The sequence below is a fragment of the Vulpes lagopus genome, chromosome 15 (assembly GCF_018345385.1).
Source record: "Vulpes lagopus strain Blue_001 chromosome 15, ASM1834538v1, whole genome shotgun sequence".
NCBI lineage: Eukaryota > Metazoa > Chordata > Mammalia > Carnivora > Canidae > Vulpes > Vulpes lagopus.
The window spans coordinates 15,804,760-15,821,889 of record NC_054838.1 but is presented as its reverse complement, the minus strand read 5'-3'; the positions used below and the strand labels follow the sequence as shown (position 1 = coordinate 15,821,889).

Below are 17,130 nucleotides of genomic sequence, written 5' to 3'. Positions count from 1 at the left end.
ATCCTCTCCATCCACACAGAGCAGATAATGAAAAATCCCATCTGTAAATACAGGGCTGGGAGGGGGTGTGTGTGGAGGAAGGCTGGAGCACAACGTGGAAGAGCAGACAAAGCATCAACTTGGACCCAGATTCTTCCATTTGTTAGCTGTGCAACCTTGGCTTAACCTCCCTGAGTTCCTGTTTCCTCTTTTGTAAAATGGAGATAATACCTTCCTCAAAGCATGGTTATAAGGATTAAATGAAATTGAACGAACAAAACTTCTAATGTACTGCTTGGCAAATGTCTTCATAAATGGCCACAACATCAGTGATACTAAGGCTGGGCAGGTCAGGATGGTGGCACATCATTCATTTTGAAGTCAGCATGATGCCTGGCATTCAACAGCAAATGCTAATTCCTAACTCCTTCTTCCTTCTTTCCCCAGGAGTGTTTCCTCCCTCAAATGGAATTCTCCGCTAACTAAGCGGGGATGCATGAGATGATGGAGGCAGTTAGAGTTTTAAGTAGCCTCTTTGACCCCATAACCCCATTTCTGAGAATTAGCTTAGGAAATAATCTAAAAGAAAGAAAAGAGTCGTTTGTGCCAAGACGTGTACTACAGGATTATTTATAATAGTAAAAAAACCCTGCCAATATGCGATAATGAGGTCAGCTCAATTATAGTAATTAACTAAATGGGTTATTCTGCAGTCATTGAAATAACTTCAAAGACTATACAGCAACATTAATATTTTATTTAATATAATTTATTAAATTATAAACCTGGTAAATCAAAAGAGACGCACAGAATTGTGTTAATACCCTGACACACTATGACACAGGCTTATGTCCCTATCACGGCCCCCATGGAATCTCTGTTCTCCGGGTGCTTCATTTTTTTTTTCATTTTTACACACTGGGTTTGTATTCAGATGGAGAAATTCCCTAAGTTTTAAAAACTCAGTTTACTTCATTTTACTTTATTTTGAAGATTTTATTTATCTATTTGAAAGACAGTGAGCACGAGCAGGCAGAGGGAGGGAGGCAGAGGGAGGCAGAGGGAGAGGGAGAAGCAGACTTCCTGCTAAGCAGGGAGCCTGACAGATGCAGGGCTCCATCCCAGGACCCTGAGATCATGACCTGAGCCAAAGGCAGACACATAATCAACTGAGCCACCCAGGTGCCCCAAACTCAGTTTATTTTTTGACCAGGTGTGAGTATTTATTTTATATAAACCTTATCAAGGCCAGTAGAGAGAGCACTAAAAAATAAAAACAATGTGATTCTTTGGGGTAACAGGAATTGTGATGAGTGTTGGCAATGTATTTTAACTCCTGCTGATGGGCACAATGTTTAATTAACAATATTTTAAATTAATATTAAATAAAATACATTTAATTACTACTACTAATGTTTAATTAGCAATAATGTACATCATAATTATGTAATGATCCTTCTGTTCCTGTTTTACTTTGCTTAGGGAAAACGAGTTATTGGACATTAAGTATTTAGAATAAGGCCTGACATAGAGTGATCAATAAGAGCTTACAGCGTCACCATTTATTGCATATGCTCCTATAATCCTCATGACAATGTAGTGAGGGAGGGACTATTAGTATCCCAATTTTAGAGGTGGGGAAACAGGCATAGAGAAGTTAATTTGCTTGTGTAGGGTCACATCACATCAATGGCAAAGCAGGAATCCCCCTGGGGGCCAGGGGCCAACATCTTGCTCCTCACCATTTCATCACAGTGCATGTTGGTAAAAGACAGCTGGCTTATGGAAAAGAAAATCAAGTGGCCAGCTGAGCTTTTAGGGGAATTTGATCTTCGGGTCCCTAAGCCTCTAGGAAAGGGGATGATGAGCGTCTGGAGAGAAGAAAGGGAGGAACATGGGCTGGCTCTGGCCCTTGTTTCTGCACCTTCTGGAGTGGAGGGAATGAGAGGTTGGAGGTAGGAGAACCTGGACTCATATGTTCATTGGTAGAGAATGTCCGTGACAGACGTGTCGCTAAAGTCACACCTGGAGTCTGACAGATGAAGGAAACGGTCTGAGCCATACAGGGCCACTCTTAACTTCCAAGGACTTGGAACTGGATGATTATTTGAGATATCAGGAACAACATGCCCTCCCCCAGCCCATACACACAATTTTGAGAGTAGGAAACAAGGGCCCGAGACGGCAAGTGCCTTGCCTTCGGAGGCTTCATTACGTTTCCCTTCCGAAGTAACCTTAAACCTTAGACAGAAACGTTTGCAGACAGATGCGAGACTCCGCAGCCTCTGTGCTCTCTCCGGGCTCTGCATGAGGTAGGGTTGCCCTCTTCTCTAAGATCTCTGCTCCCTGAGAGGCCTGAGAGCCTCGCTCCATCACTGTGAGACAGTGGGGGCGGTGGTGGGGTGGGGTGGGTGGGTGGAGTCCAGGCAAGGCCAGCATGAAATCAGGAGCTGAGCCCAGGGCAGAGCTTTTCCCTGTGAGGGAGGGATTTTAGGAAATAGTCCAGGTTTCCTGATGAAGCCCCCTCAGCAGCCAAGGGCTTGAGAAGGGAACCCCCAGCTGCTGGAATTGGGGGGCAAAGTAAGGCTGAGGGTCCGAAGCAGGCAGGGACCATAGGAACCTCACCCTCTGCCTGTCCTGGGAATGATCCGGGCTGAAGGCATACCCAGGGGCTGGGGGGCTGATTCATGGGGTCCTCACCTGAGATGGGGAGGGAAGCCAGCCCTGCAGAGCAAGTTGAGTCAGAAACATGCGAGAGGCTGTGATCTAAAAGGGGAAGTCCAAAGGGTCACCAACGTGAAGGGGCCAGAAGCAGCTATGGCAGCTGAGATATGGAGCCAGGAATCTGAGAACAGGGAGGTGAGAGCAAAAATAGTAGGTCCAGGGTAAACAGGATTGGCCTAGAACAGGTGCTGCTTTGTGGCTCACTCTGGTGGGCCAGCTGGCCATGGGGGGGGTGGGGGGTGGGGGGTATGGGTCTGCTGAATTTAAAGGGCCAGGACTCAGCCCGGGAGCCTCTTACAACAGCCTGGGCTGGCTCTGGGGTGGTCTGGGCAGTTTGCCCTGGACCTGAGCTGGCGGACCAGGCCGAGTCTTCAGGGCAGCGGGAGGCAAGCACTGGAGATAAGGACAAATCCTGATAGGCCCTGGGTGGAGGAACGAGTCTGGGCACTGGGGCCTCGGCTCGGTGGGGCCTGCACGCTGAGGCCTGCACGCTGAGGCCTGCCTGAGAACGCAAGGCTGTGGGAGAGGGCGGCTGATGAGTCACAAGCCCCAGATGCGGAGCAGATGCTGGCGGCAGCTTTGGGCTTTCTCGTCAGCAGATCTGACCACGCCTGGGCCAGCTGTCAGGCTCAGGCCACTGGCCCTGGCCCTGGCACAGAGAAAGCCTAAGAACTTTCTCCTCTGTGAGCATTCCCTCTTGGAAATGTCTTGTAGCCGCACAGAACCACATTTGGGCGAGCAAACATATCTGGGGAGCCAGGCTTTACAAGTTGACTCGATGACGCTTCTAGGCAGAAGGTGAACCGCCCCAGTCATTAACTCACTTCCCCTTGTGGGTGAATTCCGCAATGAGTCGTTCATCTGAGCTGTGCAACTAGCTCCTCCAGCACACACAGACCTGTCTGTCAGCGTACACTTGGCTGCTCAGATAAACCCTTGGCACCTCGGAGGCTGTCCCTGGTTCACCTCCGAGACCACGTGCTTTCTCTTGCAGGCGACTTGAGCCGCTTCCCGGAACAGGCCAGGACACAGGGATGATGTTCTGCGGGTGAGGCTGCGCTGTGCCAGGCGAGGCCCTGGACACATCTGGATGCTTAACCCCTGGCATACCACGGTAGCCGGATGGCTTCATCCGTCCTTTGCGTGTATCTGTCCTTTTATTTTTATTTTTTAAAAAGATTTTATTTATTTATTCATGAGAGACACAGAGGGAGAGGCAGAGTCACAGGCAGGGGAGCCTGATGCGGGACTCACGCCCTGAGCCGAAGGCAGATGCTCAGCCACTGAGCCACCCAGGTGCCCCATGTCTGTCCTTTTAAATTCTGGCTTAACGGCCTCATGTTTTAGGGCCACTTTTATCATCCCAAAATAGCACTCTGACCATGACTCCAAAGAAGGGCGTTTGCCCCTGAAGCAAACGCAGTGGGCTGGCTGCCAAGGCTGGCAAAATGAGACACAGTACTTGAAATAAATGCAGGGTGTTTGCTTACAGAGTCTTCTCCACCGCATCATGGATGAATCAGATGACTTCTCACCCCAGATTCTGTTTTTACCCACTTTCCTACTCAGAGGCAGGGGTGGGAGGATTTTATAAAGCTTAAAATATATCTCCAAATTATATCCTGTTTTCTCTCGAGTTTTAATGTCGGCTAGGGATTCTTTCATTCTCTGACACAGTTAGTTAGAAATTATGTTTTTTTTTTTTTTTTTACTTTTGCAGTTTCATTGTGTTTTAATTCATGCTTGTAGGAAGAACGCTAAGTCAAGAGACGGGGTCAAGTCTCTGCTTGGCAGTAGTGGATTTGAGGCAAGTCAGTTCACTTGTCTGAGCTTCAGTTTCCTCGTTGGCAAATGGGGTGTCATTTCCCTGAGGAAGCTGAGAGCATCCATGGGGCAGGGTGCCTTCCCCCTCTGTAGACCTGGAGTCTGAACCCCATCCTTTCACTTCCCAGGCTTGTTATGACAGCAAGTTAGATCACTTGTGGAAATGCTTTGAAAGCTAAAATGCTGCATTTCTGAGAGGGGTCATCATTACTATACATCATGCCAAAATAAATAAATAAAATCAGTGTTTCTTCTCTTCAGCCTTCTTCATACTCAACTTAGCCTTGCCAGGGGTAGTGATTCTTCAGCATCCCAGGCAAATTGTTTCACCCTGGACCCAAAACTGGAACAATTCCTTAACTCCATTCACAATGCCTTTGCAGTTGCCTGTTTTTTTGTTTTTGTTTTTTAAGATTTTATTTGTATATTTGACACAGAGAGAGTTGAGAGAGAGAGAGAGAGAGAGAGAGAGAGCCATAGAGCACAAGCAGAGGGAACAGCAGAGGGAGAGGGAGAAGCAGGCTCCCTGCCAAGCAGGATGCCCAATGGGCTCCCTGCCAAGCAGGATGCCCAATGCAGGACTCAATCCCAGGACCCTAAGATCATGACCTGAGCTGAGTCAGACACTAACTTTCTAATTTTTAAACTTTTTTTAAAAAAGATTTTATTTATTTATTCATTAGAAACACACACACACACACACACACACACACACACACACACACACAGAGGCAGAGACACAAGGCAGAGGGAGAAGCAGGCTCCATGCTCGATCCTGGGACTCCAGGATCACACCTTGGGCTGAAGGCAGCGCTAAACCACTGAGCCACCCGGGCTGCCCCAGATACTAACTTTTTAAAAGAGTGCTCCATAAGTTCCTTTATTTTTTATTATGATAAAATAGACATAACATAAAAATTACATTTTAACCATTTTTAGGAGTGTAGTCTAGTGGCATTAAGTTGTGAAGCCACCACCACCATCCACCTCCAGAACTTCTTTCATCTTTCCAAGCTGAAACTCTACTTGAGAAGCAGTATTTCCTCATTCGCCTTCCTCCAACTCCTAACAACCACCATTCTATTTTCTGCCCCTATGAATTTGACGACTCCAGGTACTTTATGTAAGTGGATTAACACAATATTTGTCCTTTTTTGTTTGGCTTCTTTCACTTAACATCCCTTCAAGGATCATCCATGTCTGGTTCTTTTCAGAGATAAAATTCCCAGAAACTTTAAAACAATAGATTAAAAAAAAAAAAAAAAAGCTAACTCTGTTCCCAGAAACTATGATAAATTAGGGAGGAAAATCTGAATGGACATATCTGCTCTTGTGTTTGTGCTATTGTAGCTCCACAGTTAGAGTTTATAGGTGCTGTGTATAGCTGTAAAGTCACTTGTGTAAATAAGAAATGAAATACATTGTGTATCTGTATCTGAATCTCAGCTGGCCAGGAGCTGAGGGAGTGTGCAACATTTGGTATGTGTTGTTGGGCAACACTCTTCCTTCCAACTGTTTATTTGTAACTGATGACTTACCTGGGAACCAGAGATGTCCTGAGGAAGGAGACTTAAACCATGCCCACAAATGCGGGTCAAGCACTCAGTTTCATAGTTGATGGTTTGGGGTTCTGACCGAAGCCAGTTTTCAGGATGGCATTTTGGACTCTTGGGGTGGGGGTGGAAATTCACTGAAAGGGAAAATGTAGGGTGGCAGGGTGGGCCACAACCAGCGTTCGGGGGGAGCAGATGGAGACCCCTGAGCACCCCAGGAGGAAGGGCCAGGTATAAAAATTAGAAAACCATTAAACTCTGTAATGCTTTGGGACCCAATGCAAACCTGTCAAAGAAGTCACAGCAGGATGATTGGGGCTATTCTCCTCTTCCCCGTGGCAGTGACTGGGGAGTGGAGTAGCACCATCATGAGCATCAGTGTCTCAGCAATCTGGTGTCAGAGAGAGGGTCTCCATCCAGCTTAGCAGAGTCAGTGTGGTGACAGTGGTGGGCTTTTTGGTCACTGAGATGATGTGAGGCAGGCAGGTATCCCACATCTCAGGGCTGGCGGAGGGCACAGCAGCAGCTCGGTTTGCACAGACAGGCCAGCAGCACTGGGAGGCCTGAGCTGATTCACGTTCATATGTCAAGCTCCTTATAGACTCCTGGAGAGTCCTGGAGCAAAACTTTTTAAGAGACTGTAATTCTTCACCAGCTGTACTGGGGGCCGGGCTGCTGAGATTCAGACATTAATGTGACCGTGACACTCATTGCACCTATTGGCTGGTACAGGTCAGCAACCTTCAGGTTACTTATGTTTTGATTTGTAAATAACACAATTATAATGTGGTTTGTTCTGATGATTGCTAACTTGTTAATGTTGTTTAGCGTAAAATATTTCAAGCAGAACTTACAAATTGCCATTATGTTGGGACTATCTACCTCATGCTTTTGGCTTGTTTATGAAATGCAGGGACTTGGAGAAGAGATGAAATCATTATGACTCTAGTCTGTTCTTTGGATTTAGTCACATTTTCAAAAAACAAGACATTAGGAAAACAGGCAGCAAGAGAGGTTCAGAATCTATGGAATATAATGTTTCTGTGTGGAAGTGTGCTAAATCGCTCTCCACTTCTGAGTGGCTGAACTAACAGTGAATTGTTTCTTCCTGTGCTTTATTTATCACTGTCCCGGACGGCTGGGAACTGAAGGGGTATCTGCTTGGAAGTGACAAGTTTTTGGGTTTATTTGTTTATTTGAACCATTCTCTGTTAGTGCCCTTCAGGACCATGTTTGGGTATTTCTACGTGTCACATGGCAGGGGGGTTATTAACCACTCTTGTTTGAAATGGTTCCATTCAATCCTACCCCAGTACAGGCAGTGGAGGGTAGGACCTACTAAGATCCTCTTCTTCCCTTTGGCAGGGCTTTTGAGTACCCTGAGCCATTGCAAATAGGATTTTTCTCATTAGGTAGATCTCTTGGGCAAAGAAAAATGTTGAGACATGGGTGGGCACTGTTGCTGCTGGACCAGGCATGGCTACACAGAGGCAACTGTTGGTGGGATGCCTTCACTTGATAATGAGTGCAGCAGAAGGGGCTCATCAGCAAGGCAAACATTGGTCAAATTCTGGGTTGAGCTCCCATGTGGCACCCTGGCCCTACCCACTGACAGTGCTCACTTGGGCTCAGGTGGGACAGTCTCTTGATGCTGACTCTCATCTTCTTGTGATCCCTTTAAGTCCTGGAGTCTTTACTGACTTCCCTTCTCAGGTGCCTGAACTCCCACCCATGGTAAATCCAATGTTCAATGGATCTGTGATCTTCATCTCCTCTCTTTTCAAGAGAAAAGATCTCTTGAAAGAGAGATCAAGATCTCTTCTCTTTTAGCTGCTTATTGTGGAATTCTTCAAGCAAACAAAAATTGAAAGAACAGAACCATGACACTTGCATGCACTTGATCTTGAATTAAAGCAATTGCAACATTTTGTCATATATACTTTAACAGAAAATCTTATATGTGAAACACTTCAAAGTAAATTGTAGACTTTTCCCTCCTAAATACTTCACTATTTTGCATCTTCTAAGAATAAAGATATTCTTCTACCTAATAATACCATTATAACATCTGATTATTGTTTTTTTTTTAAAGATTGTATTTATTCATGAGAGCCAGAGAGAGAGGCAGCGACACAGGCAGAGGGAGAAGCAGGCTCCATGCAGGAGCTGGATGTGGGACTTGATCCCAGGACTCCAGGATCATGACTGAGCCTAAGGCAGACGCTCCACTGCTGAGCCACCCAGGCATCCCCATCTAATTATTGTTAATAATAATTTGCTAATATCATTTAATATGAATAATCAATTTCCCCATTGTCCCCAATATGAACTTTTTAATTAATGCTTTAGAAGCAAGACTCAGTCAGAGTTCATGCATTTAGTTGTTATGGATTTTAATCTCTCTTATTCTAAAGCAATCCTTCTCCCCTCATATTTGAAAAATCACATTGGCATTTGGGGGCCAGGCTAGTTGTCATGAGGTATAGTTCATCTTCTGATTTATCTGATCACTTCCAGGTGGTATCACTTAATTTCATTTTTTATAAAGATTTATTTATTTATTTGAGAGAGAGAGAACATATGTGAGGTGGGGAGGAGTGGAGGGAAAGAGAAACTTCTGCAGACTCTGCACTCAGCATGGGGCCCAATGCAGGGCTCAATCACACCACCCCACGATCACAACCTGAGCTGACACCAAGAGTCGGACACTTAACTGACTGTACCACCCAGATGTCCCTCATTTAATTTCTTTTAACAGAGCCCTGACACTTTCTGTAAACTGGGAAATAATTTTAAAGGCCTCATTATATTTGGTGAACAATTTTGGTAGGGTGGTCAATTTTCTTTAATTTTTTAAAAAGATTTTATTTATTTGTTCATGAGAGACACAGTGTGAGAGAGAGAGAGAGGCAGAGACACAGGCAGAGGGAAAAGCAGGCTCCATGTAGGGAGCCCGATGCGAGACTCGATCCTGGGTCTCCAGGATCAGGCCCTGGGCCGAAGGCAGGTGGCAAACCGCTGAGCCACCCAGGGATCCCAATTTTTTTTTTTTAATGGACAAACATCATACCCTATTCCCTTTAAGGGTTTGCTCTCTGAATTCCAGCCATTTATCTCCCTTTTTCTGTTAGAATCTTAGCTTTGGAAAATTACTGTTTTTTTCCTAGCCATTACTCCTGAAATATTTCATCAACCCATTTTGGAGTCTCTTTGGAGACTGGAGATTTGGAGATTATGTTTGAAGGCTTACTGCATCATGCCTTCAAAGAACATTGCCACCTGCTGTGTACGGTGATGCTTTTGCAGCAGGTGAAAAGTCAAAGGAAGCAGAAATCATGCCTCCAAAGGTCTTGCTTCACAGAGCCAGAGGAACACACATCCCAGACTCCATTCCTGGATCTCTGTATCATGTGAAAATATACGATTTGGGTCCTTTTTCAAAATCAGGTCTTAAGGATAAGGCTTATTTTGCAGCCACTCACATTTATTAGCAGTGCTATCATCCTTAGCATATTTTTTCTGTTGATTCAGATCTTAGAGATTAGTAGGAAGATAAATTATCTAACTATGAAATTCATCTTGATTCTGAATAGACTCTCATAATAGTCTCTATCCTGTGGCGACTTTTTCAGTAATCTCAGGAAATCCGTAGGGGATGGACCATTTGTTTCTGTTTTGTAGGAAAAAAAAAATCAATCTTGAATTTATTTTCTTTCTTTCTTTCTTTCTTTCTTTCTTTCTTTCTTTCTTTCTTTCTTTCTTTCTTCTTTCTTTCTTTCTTTCTTTCTTTCTTTCTTTCTTTCTTTCTTCTTCTTTCTTTCTTTCTTCCTTTCTTTCTTCTTCTTTCTTTTTCAGCAAATGTTTATTGAAATCCATATTGTGTACCAGGAGCTGTATATCAGGGAGCACAAAGTTAGCTTGAGCCCATATGTTGCTTATAGTGGGGAAGAAGACACATAAACAGATGCTTTCTCTATAAAATTGCAAAGATAAGTAGTAGGTATCAAGAGGTCAGAAATGAAGGGCATATCTTAGACTTCCTGGGATCTGAGGCCTGAGCTAAGCCTTGAAGGGTGAGCAAAAGCCAAGTGCCAAATGGTAAGAACCCTCTCAGCTTGCTCAGTGTGGTTTTCCCAGCATCTAGCACATGGTAGACATTCAGTAGAGTGAACTTATAAAAGAAGTTTTATAAAAGACTTCTCTTCTTATAAAAGAAGAGAGAGAGAGAGAGATCTCAGCAGAGGATGTGGTATAAGCACCAAAAAAGGTGTGGTAAATATAAATAGTTCAAATAGGTACAAGAAGATTAATGCTTACCCTTTATGGGGTCACAGCCTCCTTTGAAAAACAAATGGAAGCTGTGGCAGACACATGGTAGGGCAAAAACACACAGTACTGTGGGAGACTCGGGGTAGACAAGCATCCAATGAAATCTTTCTGTTTGTTGCTGTTGGGTCGGTTACCCCTTATTGACAGTAGTTTGCTGAAGGGTCACTTACTCTTAGCAGGTTCTCAGGGTTTTTTCCACTATGATTGAGTTTTCCTAAAAGCTCCCAATATCACAGGTTGGTTCTTTTAATGATTTTCCTTTTGGTGCTTCTGGCAGGCAGGAAGCAGTTATAGTCTGAGAGTCACTTCAGTGCTCATAATTTTGTCATTTTCTTTGGAATATGGAGGTCTCTTGTACTCCCAAATAACCTGAAAGTAAATTCAATGAATAAATCTTATTGTTCGCAAAAACTTTATTTACTCCTTTCTTACTGTCCTTATAAATTCCAAAACAACAGGGTTCAGGGTAAAGGTAAAAAGTCAAAAGGCTGTTGTGATATTGCAAAAACATTTTGGGTATGGATCTGTATTGTGTGTCCTTCTAGAAAATTCTACCCTTTATGTAAGAGGAAAAAAGAACTAATACTTTGGTTACTGCTCTGGTTTTACTTGCTTGGACTCTTTTTTTTTTTTTTTAATTTATGATAGTCACACACACACACACACACACACACACAGAGAGAGAGAGAGAGAGAGAGAGAGAGGGGCAGAGACATAGGCAGAGGGAGAAGCAGGCTCCATGCGCCGGGAGCCCGATGTGGGATTCGATCCTGGGTCTCCAGGATCGGGCCCTGGGCCAAAGGCAGGCGCCAAACCGCTGGGCCACCCAGGGATCCCTTGCTTGGACTCTTTATTAAATAATTTCTTAATGATAACTCTAGCTGCTTTGTATCATATTGGATCCATTTTCATGAAGGATTATACAAATATTCTCTAATATAGTTTCATAAAAATAAGCCTCTACCCAGGTGCACAAGCTTAAATACTAGCGTAGGAAGAAGTATTCATTGAGTGTTGCTGGGTGGCAGCGAGAGAGCCTGTGCATCTGTTGAGCAGAGTGGTGAGTGGCATGGCACAGATTTGGAGCTCTTTGTTATTGTAAAAATTATGGTTTGTTAACTGTGAAAACGGATACACATTTTTCTATGGAGCTATTGTCAGAAAAACACATAAGAAGGGATGATTATACAAATGTGTATTGCTGCAGCGCCAGGGTGGCTCAGATGGTTAAGTAACTGCCTTTGACTCAGGTCATGATCTCCTGGTCCTGGGATCCAGCCCCAAGTCAGTCTCCTGGCTCAGTGGGGAGTCTGCTTCTCCCTCTCCTTCTCCCTCTGCTTCTCCACCCTGCTTGTGCTCGTGCTTTCTCTCAAATGAATAAATCTTTAAAAACAAAACAAAAAAACAAAAAAATCTCAAGTGTGTGTTGGAGATCAGACTGGTGATTTAGGGAGGCTGACTGCCATGTAGAGCAGTGCTTTCTCAAACTTTAATATGCATACAAAGTACTTGGGTGCTACTCAATGTTGATGGCCCCCCAAAATCCACATGTTGAAATTCTAAGCCACAATGTGATGGCATTAGGAAATGGGGCCTTTGGGAGATGCTTAGGTCATGAGGGTGGAACCCTCATGAATGGGATTAATGACTTTACTCTAGAGATCCTCTGCAGAGCTCCTTAACCTTTTTTTGGCAGCGAGACACTGAAAAGACTATGCGGCAGGAAGCTGGCCCTTACCAGACACCTGATTTGCAGACACCTTCATCTTAGACTTCCCAGCCTCTAGGACTGTGAGAAATAAATTTCTGTTGTTTAAGTTGCCCAGTCTATGGTATTTTGTGATAGCAGCCTGAACAGATTAAGACATCTCTTTAAAATGCAAATTTTGATTCAATATGTCTGAGCTGGGGCCTAAGAAGCCTGGGGCCCAGGTAACATTGATGCCACTGGTCCAAAGACCTAGGGAATGTTTGTAGGAAGAGCCTTGATACCGTCACAGTCTGGTCTCAACTTTGTAAGCCTAGAGTAGTGCAATCTAAATCTATCATCTGCTATTTTGAAATCCAGAAGCTCTGAAAAACAACAGCATTTTCATAGTTCCTTTAGAGGCAAAATCTGGTTTGAACTCATGTGAGGCTATCTATGATCCCCATTTCTTATTTTGTATGAATATTCATGTTTTCACTGTAAAAATATTGATGTATTTGATTACAGGAAGCTGCTTTTTGGCTCCTCTGGGGATGCAGTATGCGAAGTACACAACCATATTCTAGAATATAAAAACCCCAAATTCTGAAACACTTCTGAATCTCAGGTATGTAGACCTGTGGTAATTTGGGGACATGCTTGCCTCCTCCATAATCTTCCTTCTCCTTCTGAAAATGGTTTTCAGTTTCATGGAGCTGGGCCTATCCTCCTGCTCCCAGTGCTCCCCAAGCCCCAAATATAGAAAATTTGGTCAGGGTGGATACCCGACCCAAACTGGGCCAATCAGATTCTTCTTGTGGGAATTTAGACTTGGGATTCACAGCTGTTTGTCTGTCTTGCCTGCTGGCACTGAGGCAGGTGAGAAGTAGCTTTCTTCAGCTGCATGTCTGAGAAGCAAAGACAGAGGGAAATGAAGCAGGTGTGAAGAGGGAAATAGAAATGAGAGTCCATGCAGCTGCAGAGTGTGAGAAAGAAAGGGAACAGCAGCAGGAGTGTGAGATGTAGACCCAGGGTGAGGGCAGGAGCATTAGTCCTGATTGCTTTCTGGTCCTGGTCCTAATTGTCCTTTCTGCCCTTGAGTTCTGTGACACACCACTACCATCTTTTTTTTTTTTTTTTTTAAAGATTTTACTTATTTATTCATGAAAGACAGAGAGGCAGAGACAGGGGCAGAGGGAGAAGCAGGCTCCCTGCGGGGAGCCTGATGTGAAACTGGATCCCAGGACCCCAGGATCACGACCTGAGCCAAAGGCAGACATTCAACCACTGAGCCATGCCGGCGCCCCACACCACTACCATCTTATAATAAATCCTCACATTGTGCTGGTGCTAGGTAAAGTGGGTTTCATTGAATTGCAACCTAAAAGGCTTTAACTAAGACATGAATATAAAACTTTTTTTCAGTGCAGTAAAATTTTTTAGACTCTGAAGAACAGATATGTCCATCAAATTCCCAGGATAATGCTGATTTATTAATTTCCATGCAGAGTAACTACCAGTGGGACCAGGGTACTCACACTTACAGGTCAGCCTGTTTTCTCTCAGTTGGAAAGCCTACATGGGAAGCCAAATTATAATGAGAAGGCTGTCTGATGAGTGCAGACAAAACCAGATAAGTAGGGGACCTGAGCAGACTGTCTCCACACTATGATGGCCGGAGGCACTTTTCTCCTCTTTCAGGATATGCTGAAACTTCCGTGTGCTATACCTATGTGTGTGGTGCTAGGGCATGCTTGGAAAATAGGCCAACTCACTAAAACCAGTTCGCCAAGACAGCTAATGAGCCATTTACCTAAAATTAGTATTTGTCAAAACACTTCATGTATGGTGGAATGGTTTTCAAGCTTTCTGAATATTTTCCCCCTAAAGTGACTGGTGACTGTCTTAGATAGTACAGTTCTGTCCCTTCTTTTTCCTTTTTTCTCTCCTTTGTCTCCCTTCCCCTTCTCCTCCCCCTTATCCTACTTCTTCCTTCTCTCCTTCCCTCGTTCTCTTCTACTTTTCCTTCTTTCTTTTTTTTTTTTAAGATTATTTATTTATTTGACAGAAAGAGAGCGAGTGAGCACAGGCAGGAGGAGCAGCAGAGGGAGAGGGAGAAGCCAGCTCCCCACTGAGCAGGGAGCCCTACGCAACACTCGATCCCAGGATCCCAGGATCATGAGCCTAATGCAGGTGCTTAACTGAGCCATCCAGGTGCCCCTACCTTTATTTCAAAGGTATTTTTGCCCACTGGTCTAAGGTTATTCACCTCCTCACCTTCATCACATCAGAGGATTGGAGGCTAGGTCTTCAGAGGTGAGCTAGTTAAGACCAGAAATTGTACCCAATGGAGAAATTCTACCCAATGGTAGAGCAAATCTAGAGTGTTGGGGAGAGAGGACGTTGGAGGGATTGCTGAGGGCCAGGAGCCAGACAGTTAGTCGGGTGATTAAAACACCAAGACCAAAGCAGCAGGAGCAGGGTTGTGTCAACCTGAAGTCAAATCAGGAGTCGGGAAAGAGATAAAGAGTTTGGATGAAAGGAAAACAGGCTGAAAGCAAGTGAAGAGATAATACTATTCTGTATTTCCATTGCTCATGCACTATCTTTTCTATTTCCTTAAAATTGTAGTATGTGCTTTTTGGAAAATTTTGTGCCATGTTGAATTTGCATAAATCTGGAGTTGCTCAACTCAGGGGGTGTTTTATTTATGATTCATCAGTCTTATCCCTTTTTTAGCTTCTCTTTCCTACTGCTTGTTGTCTGCTTCTCAGACATTTGCGTACTAGATTTCATTATTGAGCAAATTACCCCAAATCCAATGTTTATTGCTCTGTAGTGAGGCATTTCTGTGTTGACAGGGAGAATGAAGAGATGAGACACATTCATCAGAAACCTATTAAGCTCTCTTGCTTTTTATATTTTGCAACATCTACGTGATGAAGTCATACTAAACTACAAATATTAACCCACACATTATTTTTAAAGCTTTTTGTAACCAAATAAAGTTTGTTTCCTCTACAAAAATGGTATATATTTGTATTCATTTCCTGTTGCGGCTGTAACTAATGACCACAACTTAAGACAACACAGATCTATTATTCTACATTTCTGGAGATCAGAAGTCCTAAAATCAAGGTGTTAACAGCTCTGTGTTTCTTCTGGAAGCTCTAGGGGGAAAATTGGTTTCTTTGTCTCTTCCAGTATCTAGAGGCTGCCTGCGTTCCTTGACTCATAGTCCCTTCCGTTGTCTTCAAAGCCTGAGGTTGTAGACTCTTCAAATCTCTCCCTCTGACCACAACCCCTGCTTCTGTCATCACATTGCCCTCTTCCTCTGACCCTCCCACTTTCCTCTCAGAAGGACCCTTGTGATTACAGTGGGCCAGATCATCTAGGATAATCCCTGTGTCTGCGAAGTCTCCTTTATCATTCGAGGTACCTGTTCACAGGTTCTGGGGATCAGGACATGGACATCTTTGGGGCGTCTTTAATACTTGTTTTTACTATTCAGCCTAATAATGCTCATTCATAAGGCATTAATAAAATACAGAAAAAAAAATAGGAGGGACACTTGGACGGTTCAGTGGTTGAAAGTCTGCCTTTGTCTCGGGTTGTGATCCTGGGGTCCTGGGATCAAGTTCCGCATCAGGCTCCTCGCAGGGAGCCTGCTTCTCCCTCTGCCTGTGTCTCTGCCTCTCTTTTTGTTTCTCTCATGAATAAATAAATAACATCTAAAAAAAAAAAAAAACAGAAAGGAGAAAAATAAAACTTATGGTTTGCCTACTGAAAGGTAAACACGATGAACATTTCCTTCTTTTTTAAAAATGAAGTTTTTACAGTTCTAATTATACTGTATATACAATTTGAAATCCTAGTTTTTCACTAAATATATCATAGCCTATTTTCCATGTTAGCAAACATTTTTATTGACTACATAATATTTTATTGAGTGATTATCCCGTATTTTACATAAACCTTTGCCTATTATTTGGAAACTGAGGTTTTTTTTTTTTTTTTTTAATGTTACAAATAATTCTACAAGTGTTTTTGTTCTTGGAATATATTCCCAGATGTGGGATTACTCTATCAGTCTTTTTACAGCAGATATTTTTCAAAGAATTTACACAAATTTTCAGAACCATTTAGATATATGTTAGTAGCCAGGTCACTACATCTCACCAGCCTCAAATAAAATAATCATGATTGTATTTTTGGCAATCAGGTGAAATAGATAACTTACTTTCAATTTTCATTTGTTTGCAGAAGAGAGTGAACGTTTTTTTTTTCCATGGGCTTGCCTGCTGGTTATAATTCTTTGTGATGAATTATGACTCAGGCTTTTAAATTTTAGGGTTCCAAGTATTTTTAAGCCAGTTTGTCTAAGATCTATATGTTTAATAAGTTTAATGTTTATGTTGTTTGTTCTAAATACTTTGTCTCTTATTTTTTTAAAGTCTTTTTAAAAAATATTTTATTTATTTATTTGGCAGAGAAAAAGCACAAGCAGGGGGAGCAGCAGGCAAAGGGAGAGGGAGAAGCAGACTCTCCACTGAGCAGGGAGCCCTGATATGGGGCTCAATCCCAGGACCCTAGAATCATGATCTGAGCCGAAGACAACACACTTAACCAACTGAGCGACCCAGGCACCCCTCTCATCTCTTATTTCTATACTTTTTTATGTCTAGAAATTTTAAATTTGTATATGGTCTAATCTATTCATTCTTTTCTCCTCTTCTTTTCTTTTTTAAAAATCCTCTTGTCTCAGTGGTTAACTACATAGTACATTTAATATTCTTCTAGTTTTTCTTCTAGTTTAAAGAGTGTCTCTTTAATCCATCTGGAATTTTTGTTGGTATGAAATCCGTGGAGAGGCTCTGACTACCTGCTTATATTTTACCCAGAGGATGGCCTGATTTGCACTTCTGAGTTCTGTGCATTAAACCACCTGCTTTTTCCCTCTTCACTGAAAAGAAATAAAAGACGTGACAGAAAGATGTGAAATGCTATGTTGTTTCTCTAGTCACAGGGACTAAT

The 17,130-nt window shown here is 43.1% G+C and overlaps 1 long non-coding RNA gene across 2 annotated transcripts; it reads left to right on the top strand.

Moving 5' to 3' along the window:
• The first annotated feature begins 2,234 nt into the window (after positions 1–2,234).
• LOC121476386 lies at positions 2,235–16,646 on the top strand. Of its 2 annotated transcripts, XR_005983935.1 has the most exons (4): positions 2,235–2,291; positions 3,698–3,848; positions 12,625–12,724; positions 16,587–16,646. It is a non-coding gene; the product is annotated as an uncharacterized LOC121476386 (long non-coding RNA). The 2 variants fall into 2 exon arrangements; XR_005983934.1 differs by lacking the exons at positions 12,625–12,724; positions 16,587–16,646 and adding an exon at positions 12,106–12,291.
• The last annotated feature ends 484 nt before the right edge of the window (positions 16,647–17,130 follow it).